Source organism: Procambarus clarkii, chromosome 60 (genome assembly GCF_040958095.1).
Source record: "Procambarus clarkii isolate CNS0578487 chromosome 60, FALCON_Pclarkii_2.0, whole genome shotgun sequence".
Lineage (NCBI taxonomy): Eukaryota > Metazoa > Arthropoda > Malacostraca > Decapoda > Cambaridae > Procambarus > Procambarus clarkii.
In genome coordinates this window covers 32,585,586-32,602,828 of record NC_091209.1, presented here as the reverse complement: position 1 = coordinate 32,602,828, position 17,243 = coordinate 32,585,586, and positions in this window count along the sequence as shown.

The window sequence follows — 17,243 nt, the reverse complement described above, 5'->3', positions numbered from 1 at the left end:
TATATATATATATATATATATATATATATATATATATATATATATATATATTATAAATATATAATCTCGTTAAAGTATTTTCTTATTATGTAAGTATTAGAATAGGCTGTTGTTCAGCCAGTATTACTAATCCTGGAGAAGACAGTGTGGAAGTTGGGGGCCAAGAAGACGACGTCGACGAGCCGAGTTCGTCGACGTCGTCTTCTTGGCCTCCCGAGAGAGAGGGTTCACAGGGTAGACTTCTGAGAGGGTCTAATTCCTCCATTTAAATTTGCCCAGCTGTCCTGAAGCGGCGAGAGGAGAGCTGCCAACGTTCTCTAGATCATCTATTTCATATATTTACTCGTGTGTTATTTGTTATATGCTTATTACAGTTTTTGTTAGTAAACTTCATATTATTTTACTGATGTGTTTATGTGCGCCCTCCATCTCTCTTTGAGCATTATATAAGTGATACTATGTGCACTACACTGATTATTATTATTTATATTATGGAAAATATCCTAGTGACTGGCAGTATATGAGTACACTGATATGTTTGGAGACATGCCCTAGGCTGATAATACTAAATCCACACTGTAATCGTGGTAACATATCATTGTCTGGTGACAGAGTTTAACCGCTGGGATGCAGAGTTACAAACCCAGCTGGCGACCTTACGAGTAGTTGAATAACATGAGTGTGTGACAAGTCACCTGTGACCACTTTGTTACAGAGGACAAGACTCAGAGGAAGTGCTGTAGCTGCATGAAGCGACGTCTTAAGGTTAGTACTGAGTCTTCCTTCACTCTTCCATGGGACAAGGCAGGATCGCTAATAGCGTTTCCGCCCGTGGTTCGAGTGAAGGGCTCCCAGGGTGATCAGTGGCACCCAGGTGTGCGGGAGCAAAGACCCGCGACAGTGATCATGGTGTGGTTCTCATCTTAATTAAGTGCCATTACAGAGTCCAGTAAGGCACCGTCCACCCCCTCCCCCCCGTAACACCCATTAAATTTGTAGCATAGTAAAATAAATTAAAAACATTATCCGAGTATCAGCTCTTGTCCTCTGCCTTAGTTCGTTCTTGTAAGTTAATTATTGTCAGCCCAAATTCGCTGAGATTTCAAAATGCAACTATATTTCAGACCCCTATAAAATAAATAAAAAGTAAATTACCGAGCTCCAACTCATGTCCTCCACCTCAGTTCAACGTTCATCAAACTTAGTATTTCAGATCAAAACCCTCTCCAGTCTCTCACCTTTATCAAAGTAAACATATCCTCTCTTTCAATATGCTTGTTCACACGTTAATAAAAATCACTCAGTCATATTGCACCTTACCTTCAATACCCTTTGTTTTCTCAGCCATGTAAATAGTCATTCTCACTGTAATAAAAATCACACGGTCATATCGCACCTTACCTTCCTCCATGCCTCAAACCCTTCCGCTTGCTTATCTCCCTCCCTCACCCATTACCGCCACCCTCCCTTACTTCTCCCTTCTCCCCCATTATCTCGCAAATTCCCCAATTTATCCAAACCTCCAATAATCCTACTGTATTTTTATGTTCCCTCCATGTTCTCTGTATTTATGAATTATTTTCGTAATCACTGTATTCTTTGAATTCTCTTCCATGTTTTCTGTGTTCTTTATCATTTTCTCCTAATTCTCAGCAAGTTCTCTGCAAGTTCAAATCATATTTTCTATGTTCTTTGCATATTCTTCATTATTCTTTCTTCATTTTCTGTGTTCTTTGTCATCAATCATGTTCTCTGCAAGTTCATATTCCCCGCATGTTCACTGTGTTCATCAGCTTTTCTAAAATGTTCTCTACATTTTTTGTCATATTCTAATAATGTTCTTAACATGTTCTTCACAAGTTCATCACCTTCTCTTACATGTTCTGATAAATTTTTACATCATGTTCAGTTCATGTTAGATAGGATGATGCATTGTTGCTCAGAGAACAGTTTTAAGATAAAGTGACTAAAAAAACATATTTTATCAGAAGTGTAAGTTTGATATGAAAAGCTGAACTAGTTACATTTGAGTCTTATTTAATTAATATTCACTTTCGCGCTCCCTGCAAACTATAAAAATACTTTCCCCTTGCGCGCGCGGCGTTTCGGGCTCTCGAGCGGCACCACCGAAAAGTGTATACTCTTTCCATGGTTCTGACATTAATTCTCGATGTACGTATTTCATTTTTATAGCAATGTGTTCGCAATAGAATGTTCTAGAAACACATACGTATAAAAAGTCAACAAAGCGTAAGTTAGAGCGGCACCAAAAAAAAAAAACTACGCTGATCCATAGCCGAGCGAGCCAGACACCAACGAAATGTTTCTACTGTTGTCATGCTTGTCAAGTATAGACTTGTTGTACACCATTTTTATTTGTAGGACAGTGATCGTAATAAAATTCCCTACACAGACATATGCATATAAAATCAAAATACTGGGTAAGCCCTACTTGTAGCAATGCCCAAAGTCACCCCTACGGCAACACGTTTGCCACACTCATAGCTACACCCGCTACACCCAAAAAAATTCATGAAGTTTCTCATTTACTTATGGAAGTTTATGTTATACATTGTTCAGTTTGGTATCAAATTAGTCGCAATAAAATTAACTATAAAACTATAAAAACTTGTACCAATTATGTGTACTTACCAAGGGAAAGATGATTGTAGAACAATAAGTTGAGCATTTTTTATTCACTCCACCTCCTTCAGGTCAACATTCCTGAAGTTGCTCAACAGATGTTTCGTAGGTGGAGTGAAGCTGTTGCGGGTGGTTACTTCTTGTCCACCCTTTTCCGGTTGTGTCGGATGTAGCAAGGTATAACACAGAGTCCAACATCACATGTTTTGCATCCTATGCTAGTGTCCCTCCTTATACCGGACCTGTAGCAAACGTGACACCTATGACGTTTTGGCAGTTTTATAACTTCATGTGTTAGCTTGTAGTTGAGACGATTTTCTGAATCAACAATACGTTTCTTTCTTTTATGAGGAGGAGGAGGAGGAAGAATTGAGTCTGAGTCTTCAGTCACACCCGTCTCGTCTAATGGTTGTACTCTCCTAGTTGTGTTTGCGGGGGTTGAGCTCTGGCTCTTTGGTCCCACCTCTCAACTGTCAATCAACTGGAGTACAGATTCCTGAGCCTATTGGGTTCTATCATATCTACATTTGAAACTATGTATGGAGTCTGCCTCCACCACAGCACTACTTAATGCATTCCATTTGTTAACTACCCTGACACTGAAAGTTCTTTCTAACGTCTCTGTGGCTCATCTGGGTACTAGGTTTCCACCTGTATCCCCTTGTTCGTGTTCCACCCGCGCTAAAGAGTTTGTCTTTGTCCACTCTGTCAATTCCCCTGAGAATATTGTAGGTGGTTATCATGTCTCCCCTTACTCTTCTGTTTTCCAGGGTTGTGAGGTTCAGCTCCCTTAGCCTTTCCTCGTACTAGACGTGTACGAGATGTGTACCAGACATCTCGTGTTCTGATTCAGGTGAGGACACATGGCCTTGAGGTGTTGAAGTAAATAAAGGCCGCCTCACACCAGATGGTCCGGGTGTTGACACGGCGGCAGCATAGGCAGGACCTGCGTCATCATTTATGTCGGGAGCATGTGCCAAGGGTGTGGCTGTTTGAGGCCATTCTTCAGCGTTCTACTTCAATACGGACCAAATTGCCACCTTGTGAAACTGTAGCAATGTTAGCTTCATGCAATCACTTTTGTTCTTTTTGTACAAAACAAATGTATTATGCAAAGCCTTTTGCAGAAAATAAAACGTTATCTTATTGGTCCACTTGTGACTTTTCCTTGTGAAGTGGTAATACTTGACCATTTGTTTGAAGTGGTCAACACCTTCCATGAAGCGATTCTAATCACAAATTGCTGTTGGTTTGTTCACTATTACCTGTTAGAGTGCAGTTGTTCCGTCGCGTTTCCGAATTCGTTTCCTTCGCTGAACTTCAGGAGTGTCTGCATTGTGGAAGTTGGAAATGATTGAGGCCACTCGCTTGTCTTTCCAAAGTATAACGAATGTGTTATCTTTGCGGCGGTACAGGGTGGTATCCAATGGAAGTCTACCCTTGGCTTGCTGTTGCAGTTCCTTCGGTGCGCCACGTTGTAGTCTAAGTGTGCCCCATGTGTAAACCCCAACTTCTCATAACTTCTCTGTTAGGGTAACTGAGTTGTAGTAGTTATCCATGTACAGATGACGACCCTTGTTCACTAGTGGCTTAATCAACCCCGTGACGGTTTCGAATATCGTTTTTGCAATGCCACAAATATACGTCAAAGTCATATATGTAGCTAGATGTTGATTCAGCCAGCATGTATAGTTTCACACCATATTTGTTCGGTTTGTTGGGATTGTACACCCTGAAAGAAAGTCGGCCACACCATGCAATTGTATCTTCATCCAAACACAATTCTTTCTTTGGAACGTAAACTTCTGCAAATTTTGTTTTCAAATATTCCATCATTAGTCGCACTTTTACCAACTTGTCAGTATTGTTTAAGGGAATTGCATTGTTATTGTAGGTATGGAAGAACTGGCCAATATCTTGGAACCGTCTCGTCGTCATAAACATATTGAAGAAACGAGCATGCCAGGGTTTTTTTGTTTGCCAATGCATCCTCATAGTTGGGAGCTTGTTTATCCCCATCAATATGCACAGTCCCATATATCTGGCCATTTCTTTTACCCTGACTGGTTTCCACATATTCCCGACATTCTCTGAGGCCTGCCGTATAATCTGTGAGGCGTACAAATTTGTTTCCATGGTCAAGAACTCAATCAACGCTCGTGTGAAAAATAGTTGTATAAATGCTATTTCACTCGTGGGTTTGGGAATGGTCCAACCGAAAAGCTATGAAGCTATGAAGAGCTATGAAGCTTTTCAAGGTAAACTAAAATATTCACAATAAATTAGTATGTCACATATGCACGTATTTTATAAGTCAATATTGACAGTAAGAAAGTGCGAGAACGGGTTGAATGGTCAGGCCTGGGGTTCCAGTAAAATCATCTACAATTGGGGGAGTGTTGCTGCGACTTCAGCCATCACTAGCCTTAGGCTGTCGAGTACATACCGGACATGTTCGCTTTCGAGGCGGCGAGGCAGGTCCATTTTCCTCACTCTCTTCCTCACATGTAAAATTGCTGCTGGAATCAATGACACGTTCCACCGTTGGTGTAGTTTTCCTACGACGAGAGATATTACCTGCACCTAGCTTTGGCTGTGGCTTACGTCCACCACATGTTCGCCTGGTGGTAGGAGGCGGCGGGGCAGGTGCCTCCTCCTCAATGTGCTCCTCACTCTCCTCATCACTTGTTGTTACATCATATGCTGCAGTTTCACGAGCGTCACTATCGTCGTTGATATCATAAAAATCAGGTTCATCCCCTTCAATATCATCATCAACGTCCAATAATGCTTCAACAAGCCCAGGAATCTTTGTTGGTGTGAGCTTCACTCGACTGAACTTTTTGTAAATCATACTTATCTTGTCTTCTTTTGCTGAACTGTTCACTCCTCTGGGCGTAGCATTGCGTGGGCCTTGACTAGGATCCATTGTAAATGAATATATTGGGTAAAAAGTAAACGGGAACAGGTATAACTGATGAAAACCGATCAAGTTTGGCACGCGAGGGAAGACCGATGCGGGCACTCGTCCAGTCAACAAAACAATGGGCCGACCACGTGATCGCGTAGGCCGGGGTGCCATGCGGACTGTTGGCGAGAACGGGAATTTCATGGCGCGCATTTTGAAACTATCCCCAAGTGAATCGGATAAAAATTGGATTTTTAAAAATATTTTTTCAAATGACGCTTTAGCACGGCATTTCTGCGGATTCAAGAAAAAAAAATATGTCGCTCTCAAGCTGCATTAGTATGCGAAAGTGTGCCTGAAGATGACTTAGACAACAACATTTTCAAACAAACGTTCAACAAACTTAGAGAACAGGTTTGATGAATGTAGGAGAGTTTCTTTGATGAACGAAGGTGAGTTAGAGAATAGCTTTTTATGCATGAAGGAAACTTGAAGTTGAATAACTTTGATGACTGAGATTAACTTTTGATGTCTCTGAGAATAACTTTTGATGTCTCTAAGAATACCTTTGATGTCTTAGACAGTTTATTTTATGAACGAAGGTGAGTTAGAGATTACCTTTGATGATTCTGATAATAACATTTGACGTCTTTGAGAATAACTTTTGAGGACATGAGTGTTATTTTGATGACTTTGAGCATGTCTTTGATGTGTCTGAGAATAATTTTCACTATTTTTCTTACTCCACGAAAAGTACTCATAGTTACAAAAGTGTTTAAAGACGTTACATTTGACTATTTTGAGTTAAGGTGAAGAGTTATTTTAATTACAAATGGATGTAGGAGTTACCTAGTTACCTACTGTTACCTAGCAGTAAATAGGTACCTGGGTGTTAGTCAGCTGTCACGGGCTGCTTCCTGGGGGGTGGAGGCCTGGTCGAGGACCGGGCCGCGGGGACACTAAAAAGCCCCGAAATCATCTCAAGATAACCTCAAGATGTAAAGATGATATACTTATCTATGTTGGAAAGTTTCCTTTGACTATTTTTAGGAAAGAGAAAGGTTATTTTAGTTAAGAACAGTGTTGAACGAGATTATTCCTGACTATTTTTAGTTAATTGACGAATACTTTAGTTAAAACAGCAAGAATAAGGCTTGTTGACCAGACCACACACTAGAAGTTGAAGGGACGACGACGTTTCGGTCCGTCCTGGATCATTCTCAAGTCGATCTTGAGAATGGTCCAGGACGGACCGAAACGTCGTCGTCCCTTCAACTTCTAGTGTGTGGTCTGGTCAACATACTTCAGCCACGTTATTGTGACTCATCGCCTGCATAAGAATAAGGCTTGGTAAACGTGTTACTGTATAAAGTGAAGATTTGTTTAAGAACAGTGTTGTGAAGAACAATCTGAAAACATGGAGAATGTGACAAAGAACACAGAAAACATGTAAGAGAAGGTAAGTTACATTAATTTAGGTTATGTTAGATAAGTTACGTTAAGCTAGTAAGGTTAGGTAAGTTAAGTTAGGTAAGTTATGTTAAGTTAGGATAGGTAAGTTAGGTTAGGTTAGTTAAGATAGGTTAGGTTATGTAAGTCAGGTTAGGTAAGTTTCATTCAGTTAGGTTAGTTTAGGTAAGTAACGTTAAGTTAGTATGGTTAGGTTAGGTTTGGTAAGTTAAGTTTAGTAAGGTAGGGTTAGGTTAGGTTAAGTAAGTTTGATTAGCTAAGTTACATCAGGTAGGGAAGGTATAGGAAAGAAGAGGTTAGGTTAGATAGGATGATGCATTATTGTTTAGAGAACAGTTTTAAGACAAAGTGACTAAGAGAATATATTTTAACAGAAGTGTAAGGTTGATATGAAAAGCAGAACAAGTTACATTTGAGAATGTTATTTAATGCCAAAAGATGTCTTAAACAACAACAACACTGATGTCTTTGAGAACAATTTTGATGAACAAAGGAGAGTTTCTTTGATGAACGAAGGTGAGTTAGAGAATAGCTTAATATGCATGAAGGAGACTTAGAGAATAACTTTGAAGACTGAGATTACCTTTGATGTCTCTGAGACTCTTTTGATGTCTCTGAGAATAACTTTGATGTTTTAGACAGTTTATTTGCTGAACAAAGCTGAGTTTGAGATTATCTTTGACGACTCTGATAATAACTTTTAATGCCTCTGAGAATAACTTTTGATGACTCAGAGAGTAACTTTTTTGGACATGAGTGGTATTTTGATGTCTTTGAGCGTGTCTTTGATGTCTCTGAGAATAACGTTGACAATTTTCTTACTCCAAGAAATTTACTGTTAGCAACAAAAGTGTTTAAAGACGTTACATTTGACTATTTTTAGTTAAGGAGAAGAGTTATTTTAGTTATGAATGGATGTAAAGATGATGTACTTGCCTATTTTTTCTACTTGGCAAAGCATGATGGTGGTTAAGAAAGCGTTGAACGAAGATATACTTGACTATTTCAGTTGAGAGAGAGATGTTATTTTAGTTAAGAAACGACAAGGGAAGATGATGAAAGTGACTAATTTTAGTTGATTAGCGAATACTTTCAGTTAAAAAATGATGAACATGACTTTTTCAGTTGAATGACGATTGATAAAGTTAGTTATGAACAGTGTTGGTGTTAAAGTCTCGTCACCTTCGCCGGAGTGTAGAGTGGCAATTCCAACGCCATCTATGAGTCCACACTCAAGCTTCCCCTGATATTCGACGCTATGTAGACAACGCCATCTATTGGTGGAGGTATGATGTCAGCAAATGGCTCTGGTTTCCTGCCATAGTCAGACAGAGAGGTCGTTGTGGATGACCTCTGGTGGTGGGCGTGTCAAGACCAGCGCCACCTAGATTGTGCTGCAGAGCATAATGTCAACTCCAAGGTAAATGATTGTTACCTCATGGTTTTCCCAGAGTACCGTCCATTTAACTGATGACGTTTTATGTCCACAGAGGTGACGGGTGGAGGCAGTCATACGGAAAGAGATAGTTTACCTTAGGCAGTCCACGTTCTCTCAACTTGGTCCTGAAAGATGACTATGTAAGCAGCCGCCCATCTGAAGCAGTGTGTTTGCTGCTGATTACGTAGTGTTGGAAGAGATCAGCGTACCCCGGGGTTGGCTTAGGAGAGAAACGGACGACAGTGAGGTGCCTGTTGGTGAGGTGCTGCTAGCTGGTCGCTAGAGGCTTCTGGCAGGGGTTCGCTACCCCTGTATTGGTTGTTTGTGACCCCGATCAGTGTGTGGCTGAAGTTCTCTGCCAGCGAGTGGCTGGAGAGTGATAGAGGGGGCACAGATACCTTGTGATACTGTGTTGGTGGGCTGGCCCACATAAAAGGTGAACTCGCCAGTGTTTCCCAGTATGAGTGGGCAAGGTACTGAGTGGTACCTTGACGCTGGGGCTTGACGAACACTGCATGTGAGCGCTCTTGGTGTTCTGAGTGAAAGAGACACCCCTGTACATAAGTGTATTAATATTTTTTTTTTAATATATTTTAGATTAAGGTAAATACATTGGTGAAGGGAATAGTGTTTTGTTCATCCCCTCTTATTTATTCATTGCACTATATAGCCAATTCTTGAAAGAATACTACCGACTTTGGGTCGGATACTATAAACAAGGTTCATCCATCAAGAACCCGGTTACTGGTCCATAGTGGCCGTAACAGTTGGAAAGTTTCCTTTGAGTATTTTTAGGTAAGAGAAAGGTTGTTTTAGTTAAGAACAGTGTTGAACGAGATTAATCCTGAATATTTTCAGTTTATTGACGAATATTTTAGTTAAAACAAGAAAAAGAATGCCTTGGTAAATTTGTTACTGTATAAAGTGAAGAATTGTTTAAGAACAGTGTTGTGAAGAACATTCTGAAAACATGTAGAATGTGACAAAGAACACAGGAACATGTAAGAGAAGGTGACGAACACAGTGACAATGAGGGGAACATGAACTGAACATGCTGTGAAACCTTTGCAGAACATGTAAGAGGTGATGAACTAGTGAAGAACATGCTCAGAACATTATGAGAACATAAAGAATATAGAAAACATTTAAGAAATGCTGATGAACACAATGAACATGCAGGGAATATGAACTTTCAGAGAAAATGAATAATGCCAAAGAACACAGAATACTAAGAAAGAACAGTGAAGAATATGCTAAGAACATTATGAGAACATGATAAAGAACATAGTAAATATGATTTGAACTTGCAGAGAACTTGCTGAGAATATGGAGAAAATGACAAAGAACACAGAGAACATGGGAGAGAATACAAAAAAACACAGTGATTACGGAGAGAATACATAAATACAGAAAACATGGAGAGAACATACAAATACAGTAGGATTATTGAAGGTTTGGATTAGTTAGGAATTTTGCAAGATAAAGAGAGGGGGGGATGGAGGAGGTAAGGGAGGGAGGAAGGTAAGGGGTGAGGGAGAGAGATAAGCGAGCGGAAGGGTTTGGGGTTGTGGAGGAAGGTAAGGTGCGATATGACCGTGTGATTTTTATTACCATGTGAACAAGCATATTATTGGAGAGGATATGTTTACTTTGATAAAGGTGACAGACTGGAGAAGGCCTTGATCTGAAATACTAAGTTTGATGAACGTTGAACTGAGGTGGAGGACATGAGTTGGAGCTCGGTAATTTACTTTTTATTTATTTTACAGAGGTTTGATATGTAGTTGGGTTTTGAAATCTCAGGGGATTTGGGCAGACAATAATTAACTTGCACGAACGAACTATGGCGGAGGACAAGAGCTGATACTTTGTAAATGTTTTTAATTTTTTTACATAACAAATGTAACGGGTTTAAATTTCAGGGAACATGGGCTGATAGTAGTGAATTTAAAGGAGTAAACTGAGGCGGAGAACGGGACCTAGAGTTTGGTAATTGCATTTTTTTTACTTACTCTCCCCTCCCCTTTCACCGGGGACCAGCTTCGCTACCCTACGCTAAGTACCTGCCATAAAGTCTGAACAAAATAACATACATAATATTACTAATATACGCTATACATATAATATTATAAATATTAAACATATAAATATATATACATATAATTTTATAAAGAGTTAAAAGGACTGACATCAACAAGTGATCCATACAGTGACTCTCAAATACAACACAATACACCAGACAATGGAGAGGTGTGGCGAGTGTTCGGGAGTACTGGGAAAACGAAATGCAGGCGTAACGTGCTGCATCTGTAACATAAGATTCCACCTGGGCTGTACAGAATTAGCTCCAGGATGTATAAAAAGGCAAGGAATTTACTGGGTTTGCAAAGATGACAGATTAATGTTAGAGAACATAACTAAACTGATGAAAAACATTCCCGAGTCACAGAGATTATCATTCACAGACAAGTTACCAGTGATATATGCGGACTGGGAAAAGTCAACATTGGATAACGACCAAAACTCAGGAACAGATAGTTTAGAGAACTGCAGCAGTAATGTGGAGGAAGAGGGTATTGTGGTACAAAATAACAGCAATATTACAGAGCCAGATAATATAAACAATGAGAGCAACAGTGAGACAGAGTTCATAGATGAAGGAATTGGGACGAAAAACGGAGATGGCTCCAATAAAGAGATAGACAAGACAGTCACAGATATAAATACCTTGAAAAACGCAAAACCGGAACACATTTGCAAATTCTACGCTAAAGGAATATGCAAATATGGAAAATTAGGAGTAAAATGCCATTTTCTGCATCCTCGAAAATGCAGGAACATGTTGGCGAGGGGTACATGCCGTTTTGGAACAGGGTGTAGATACTTCCACCCTAAATTATGTCAATTTTCAATTAGGGACAAAAAATGCTACAATCTTCAGTGTCCGGAATTCCATGTGAGAGGTACAGAGCGTTATAGACGGGAAGATCAATATGACACTACTGGAAATTTTTTAGAGGAAGGCAGAAACAGAGTAGTAAATATAAGAGAGAGGAACAGTCAGATGGAACCACTACAGGATTACAGAGGGGAACGGAGATACCCACAAGACTGGAATTCAAATTACCAACAAGCACACAGGTACTACACCAGACAACACCCGTCCTACTACCAAAACTGGACGAATCACTTCCAAAACGACACACCCTGGACACAAACACAGTGGCCTCCTTATCAGAGCTTCAGATATTAACACCAAGTAAGGCTTCCAGCACTTCCACTAACACGATAACATCATTTATATTTGCCAACATCCAGGGTATAAAAACACGCAAAACCAACAAAGTTCAATTTATAGATGGTCTCCTTCATGAGGCAAATGCAGTGTTTGCAGCCCTAACAGAAACCCACACAAAGGACTACCATGATGGTGAAATATGGATCTCAAAGTACAATCTTTTCAGATGTGATAGGAAACACCGGCTTCAGGGTGGGGTCAGCCTCTACATCAAAGACACACTCATCTGTACTGAGCTGCTAAACACCTCAAATGATATGGTGGAAGTGCTGATAATCAAAATAGAGATTCTAAATGTAGTTATTGTCCTTGTATATAAGTCACCGGAGGCAAACCCTCAGCAGTTTAAAGACCAACTAATGAAAATAGAACACTGCTTGGAAAACCTCACAAATCCAGCTCCGAACATCATCCTGCTTGGGGACTTCAACCTACGGCACCTGAAATGGAAGCACCTGGCTAATACAGTAATATCAGAAAGAATACCAGGAAGTAGCCTAAATGAACAGGCACATGCAAATGACCTGCTACGGATGTGCGACAGGTTTGCCTTAAACCAGCAAATAGTAGAACCAACTAGGAAGGAGAACACGCTGGACCTCATTTTCACTAATAATGATGAATTGATCAGGAACATAATGATTACAAATACCTGTTACTCAGATCACAACTTAATTGAAGTTATGACAATCATGGGGAGTAGACCTTCAAAACCAGTCCAGATTCCCGGTGGAGGAGATTTCAGCAAATTCAACTTCAATAATAAACAGATAAACTGGGAGCGAATAAACCAGGACTTCACAGAAATAAACTGGGAAGAACAGCTAGGAAATGCAAACCTGAACCAGTGCCTGGAAAAAATAAGCTCAGTAGCACTAGAAATATGTTCAAACCGCATACCTCTAAGAAAAAAAAGAGGAAGAGATGCAGATTGGAACGGGAACGTCGTTCCCTATATAGGCGAAGAAAACGAATCGCGGAACAACTTGAGAGTCGCACCCTATCTCAAGAACGGCGAAGAAGGTTAGGTAGAGAAATAGAAACAATTGAACGGAAGCTACAAGAATCATACCGAACCCAGGAGAGGCAAAGAGAGCAAAAGGCCATCAGTGAAATAGAAAGAAATCCGAAATATTTTTTCTCCTATGCAAAATCAAGATCAAAAACCACATCTAGTATCGGGCCCCTGCGAAAGGGAGATGGAACTTTCACCGATGACAACAAAGAAATGAGCGAGTTACTGAGGACGCAGTACGACTCTGTTTTCAGCGATCCATTAAACACACTAAAGATTGATAACCCAAATGAATTTTTCATGGATACGATACCAACATCAAATCATATATCAGACGTCACCCTATCCCCACTGGATTTTGAAGAAGCCATAAACAGTATGCCTATGCGCTCTGCACCAGGCCCGGATTCTTGGAACTCCATATTCATAAAGAACTGTAAAAAAACACTATCGCAGGCTCTCCACATTCTGTGGAGACAAAGCCTAGATACTGGCGTTATTCCTGATATACTAAAAACAGCAGAGATAGCACCACTTCATAAAGGAGGAAATAAGTCAGAGGCAAAAAATTACAGACCGATAGCGCTAACATCGCACATCATAAAAATTTTTGAGAGAGTGCTAAAAATCACAAAATACATGGAATCACAGCAACTCCATAACCCCGGACAACATGGTTTCAGAACAGGGCGCTCTTGCCTGTCGCAGTTGCTGGACCACTATGATATGGCATTAGATGCTATGGAAGACAAACATAACGCGGATGTAATTTACACAGATTTCGCAAAAGCTTTTGATAAATGTGACCATGGTGTTCTTGCACATAAAATGCGTTCAAAAGGAATTACCGGAAAAATAGGCAGATGGATCTACAATTTCCTGACCAACAGAACCCAATGTGTAATAGTCAACAAAATAAAATCCAGCCCATCAACCGTGAAGAGCTCAGTCCCCCAGGGTACTGTGCTTGCTTCAGTACTTTTTCTCATCCTCATTTCGGACATAGACAAGAACAAAACCTATAGCACTGTATCATCCTTTGCAGATGACACTAGGATCTTCATGAGAGTAGGCAACATAGAGAACACGGCGAACCTCCAGTCAGATGTAGATCAGGTCTTTCTATGGGCTACAGAAAATAATATGGTGTTTAACGAAGATAAGTTCCAGCTAATGCGCTATGGAAAAAATGAAAATATAAAAACGGAAACCACGTACAAAACTCAGGCAAATCATAACATAGAACGAAAAGGCAATGTAAAGGATCTGGGTGTACTCATGTCGGAAGACCTTACCTTTAAAGAACACAATAAAGTAGCCGTCACAACTGCAAGAAAAATGACAGGTTGGATAACAAGAACTTTTCACACTAGAGATGCTATACCGATGATGATACTTTTCAAAACGCTTGTGCTCTCTAGAGTGGAGTACTGCTGCACAATGACAGCACCTTTCAAAGCTGGAGAAATTACTGACCTGGGGAGCGTGCAGAGATTCTTTACTGCTAGAATCCACTCAGTAAAACATCCAAACTATTGGGACCGACTAAAGAGCCTAAAACTATACTCCCTTGAGCGCAGGCGGGAGAGGTACATAATAATTTACACGTGGAAAATATTAGAGGGGCTGGTCTCAAACCTGCACACAGAAATAACATCACATGAGACCAGAAGACATGGCAGGATGTGCAGAATACCCCCGTTGAAAAACAGAGGTGCAACTGGTACTCTGAGAGAGAACTCTATCAACATCAGAGGTCCGAGACTGTTCAACACGCTTCCACTACACATAAGGGGCATAACTGGCCGACCCCTCACAGTGTTCAAGAGAGAACTGGATAAGCACCTCCAAAGGATACCTGATCAACCAGGCTGTGACTCGTACGTCAGACTGCGAGCAGCCGCGTCCAACAGCCTGGTTGATCAGTCCGGCAACCAGGAGGCCTGGTCGACGACCGGGCCGCGGGAACGCTAAGCCCCGGAAGCACCTCAAGGTAACCTCCCCGCTCAGCTCGTTGATGCTGTGAGGAGGGGCTTAGTGGGCGGCTGCCGGAGTGTGATGCTCCTTGGGACAGTCGTCTGTCCTTTTCTAGCCTTGTGCTCCTGCTGCCGTCCTCTCCAATTGTGCTAAGCACCTTTTCCTTTTCCGTCTGTTTCGTTTTTCTCCCCCTCTTCTCCTATCTGCTTGCCGTTTCCTGCCGACCTTTTGCTTGTTTTGGTTATTCCTTTGGACTTCTTCTATTTTGACGCCCGGGTGCTTGAGGAGGCATACTCTTGCACCCGTAGAACTGTAGTACCGAGAGCGAGGGGAACCTTTTATTGGCAATCCCCCTTTCGTCACTGAACCCGATCTCGACGGACTGTCGATTCTTAAGGTGGCGTTTGTGGGGCGTATACTCACGACGAACCCCTAGGAGGCCCCGGCATGATCGGTGATAGCTTCTTGTTGGGTGTCCTGCCTCTAATTGTGGCTCCAGGGTGGGTGTGGGGGCACATTCGTGAATGAATGTTGACTTTTCGTAGCGATGATATTTACTGTTTCTGTTGTTTCTCCTTTACATTCTCAGGCTCGTGGGGTGGGCGACCAAGCCCCCGATTCGGTCTGTGTTGGAAGACCAGGCTCTGTAGCCCCCGCTGCATTGGGCCCCGACCTTGCTCCTCCTTTGGCCTCTCTGACTCCTCCCCTCCCTCCTCTGTGGTTGGGTCGAGCCTCAAGCCCCCAGTGGTGACTACCTCGTCCCCTGACGCGGCTCTATCTCTAGTTGTAACTACTGTGCTCTTTAACCCCTCTCTCTCTGGGGGTTCTCAACGCCGTCTTCGTCACGGCCGTACTCGCTCGATTCCTTCCCGTTCTGATACCTATCAAGCTTTGTTTGGTCCCGCTTCGTGGGCCAAATATTTTGATCTCCTCCCTCTTGATTCTGCACCTGATGATTTCTCCCTCCATCGACATCTCGTTGATTCCGTGGATGCCTCTGTTATCTTCAACCCCACTCGTCTCGGTACACGTGTCGTTGCTGCTCCTTCTCAGGATGCATCTTCCCGCTTGGCTGCCTTATCCTGCCATGGCGAGACCCCTGTTCGGGTCTCAAAGAACGTTCAGTTGAACGCCAAAGTTGGCACTATTCTCCTCCCACCCCATGTTGCGACCGGTGTTCGGGATCTGCGAGACTGCCACGACGATATTCGACATATCCTTGCTGCCCAGGGCCATTCTATTCTCCAGGTGGACACGTTTACGCGTCCCCCTCGTGGTAGTCGCCGTCAACCCCTTCGGGTTGGGAAGATTACCTTTGATGGTCGGACCCTTCCACCCTCTGTCATTCTTGATGGTGCCAGGTGCTTTGTCCAGGAGTACATTCCTTCTCCTAGACTCTGTAACAAGTGCTGGAGGGCATGTAACAAGGGCATGGTGCCCTCCGCTGCTCTGTGACTGTCTCTCTCTGTCCTTTGTGTGGTGGGGAAGGTCACTCTAAGTCGGAGTGCACTTCTCCCCAGGCTCGTTGCCTCAACTGCGGTGAGGCCCATCCTACCTTCTCCCGTGCGTGTGTCCATTACAAGCTTGTGGCAGCTGTCCTCAACTTGAAGCACCGGGAGCGTTTATCTTTTCCCGAGGCGAGGCGCCAGGTTCGCCGGCTCCCGCCTTATGCTAATATCTCTTATGCTCGCGTGTTGCACTCTTCCTCTCCTCATCCTTCCCACCTTCCTCAGACTCACAACCGTTTCTGGGCCTTGGACCCTGATACGCCCACTGCCCCCTCCTCTGTTCCTTTGAGTTCTGTCCTGAATGATCCACCTCCTGGTCCTCTGTTTGGGGTTCCCCTCCTTTCTACCTGGTCTGTCTTGTCTCCTGTGTCTTCGTCCTCGTCTCCCTCCGTTCCTCCTTCCCATCCTTCCCCTCCGTCTCTTGACTCTCCCCACCGCCTGTCGGTGTGGGCTGATGTCCATCGCTCTCCAAACGGCCGTCGTGTGTGCTCTCGTTCGGCTTCTCCAGTTGAGACGCTAGAATCTGTTGCCCAGTACGTAGTTGCTGGGACACCTGTCTCTTTACGTCAGAATCGTAAGCCTGGCTTCTCTCCTTCATCCTCCCCGGCGGGCAAGAAGGTTTCGCATTCTTCCTTGGCCCCTACTTCTGCCCCTATCGCTCCTTTCCTTCCCATTTCGGTGGTTGCGCCTCCTGTTCCTGCTTTGGAGGTTTCTTTGGCCCTCGCTTCCCTCTCGGTTGCTGCCCTTGCTGAGGTACGCTCCCCTCTTTCTACTCCACCTCTTCCTTCTGCTGTCCTTGACTGCTCCTCTCCGTTGTCTCCTCCTCTTCCTCCTCCTCCTCCTCCGGACATGGTCTGTTCTCCCGCTTCCTTCCCTCCGTCTTTGCTCAGTTTACCTATGCCTCTTTACCCTGACTTTGCTGACCCTGATATTCTTTAACGTGCTATATTGCTCTTTCTCCTTTGTTTCTTCCTTGTTCTCTGTTG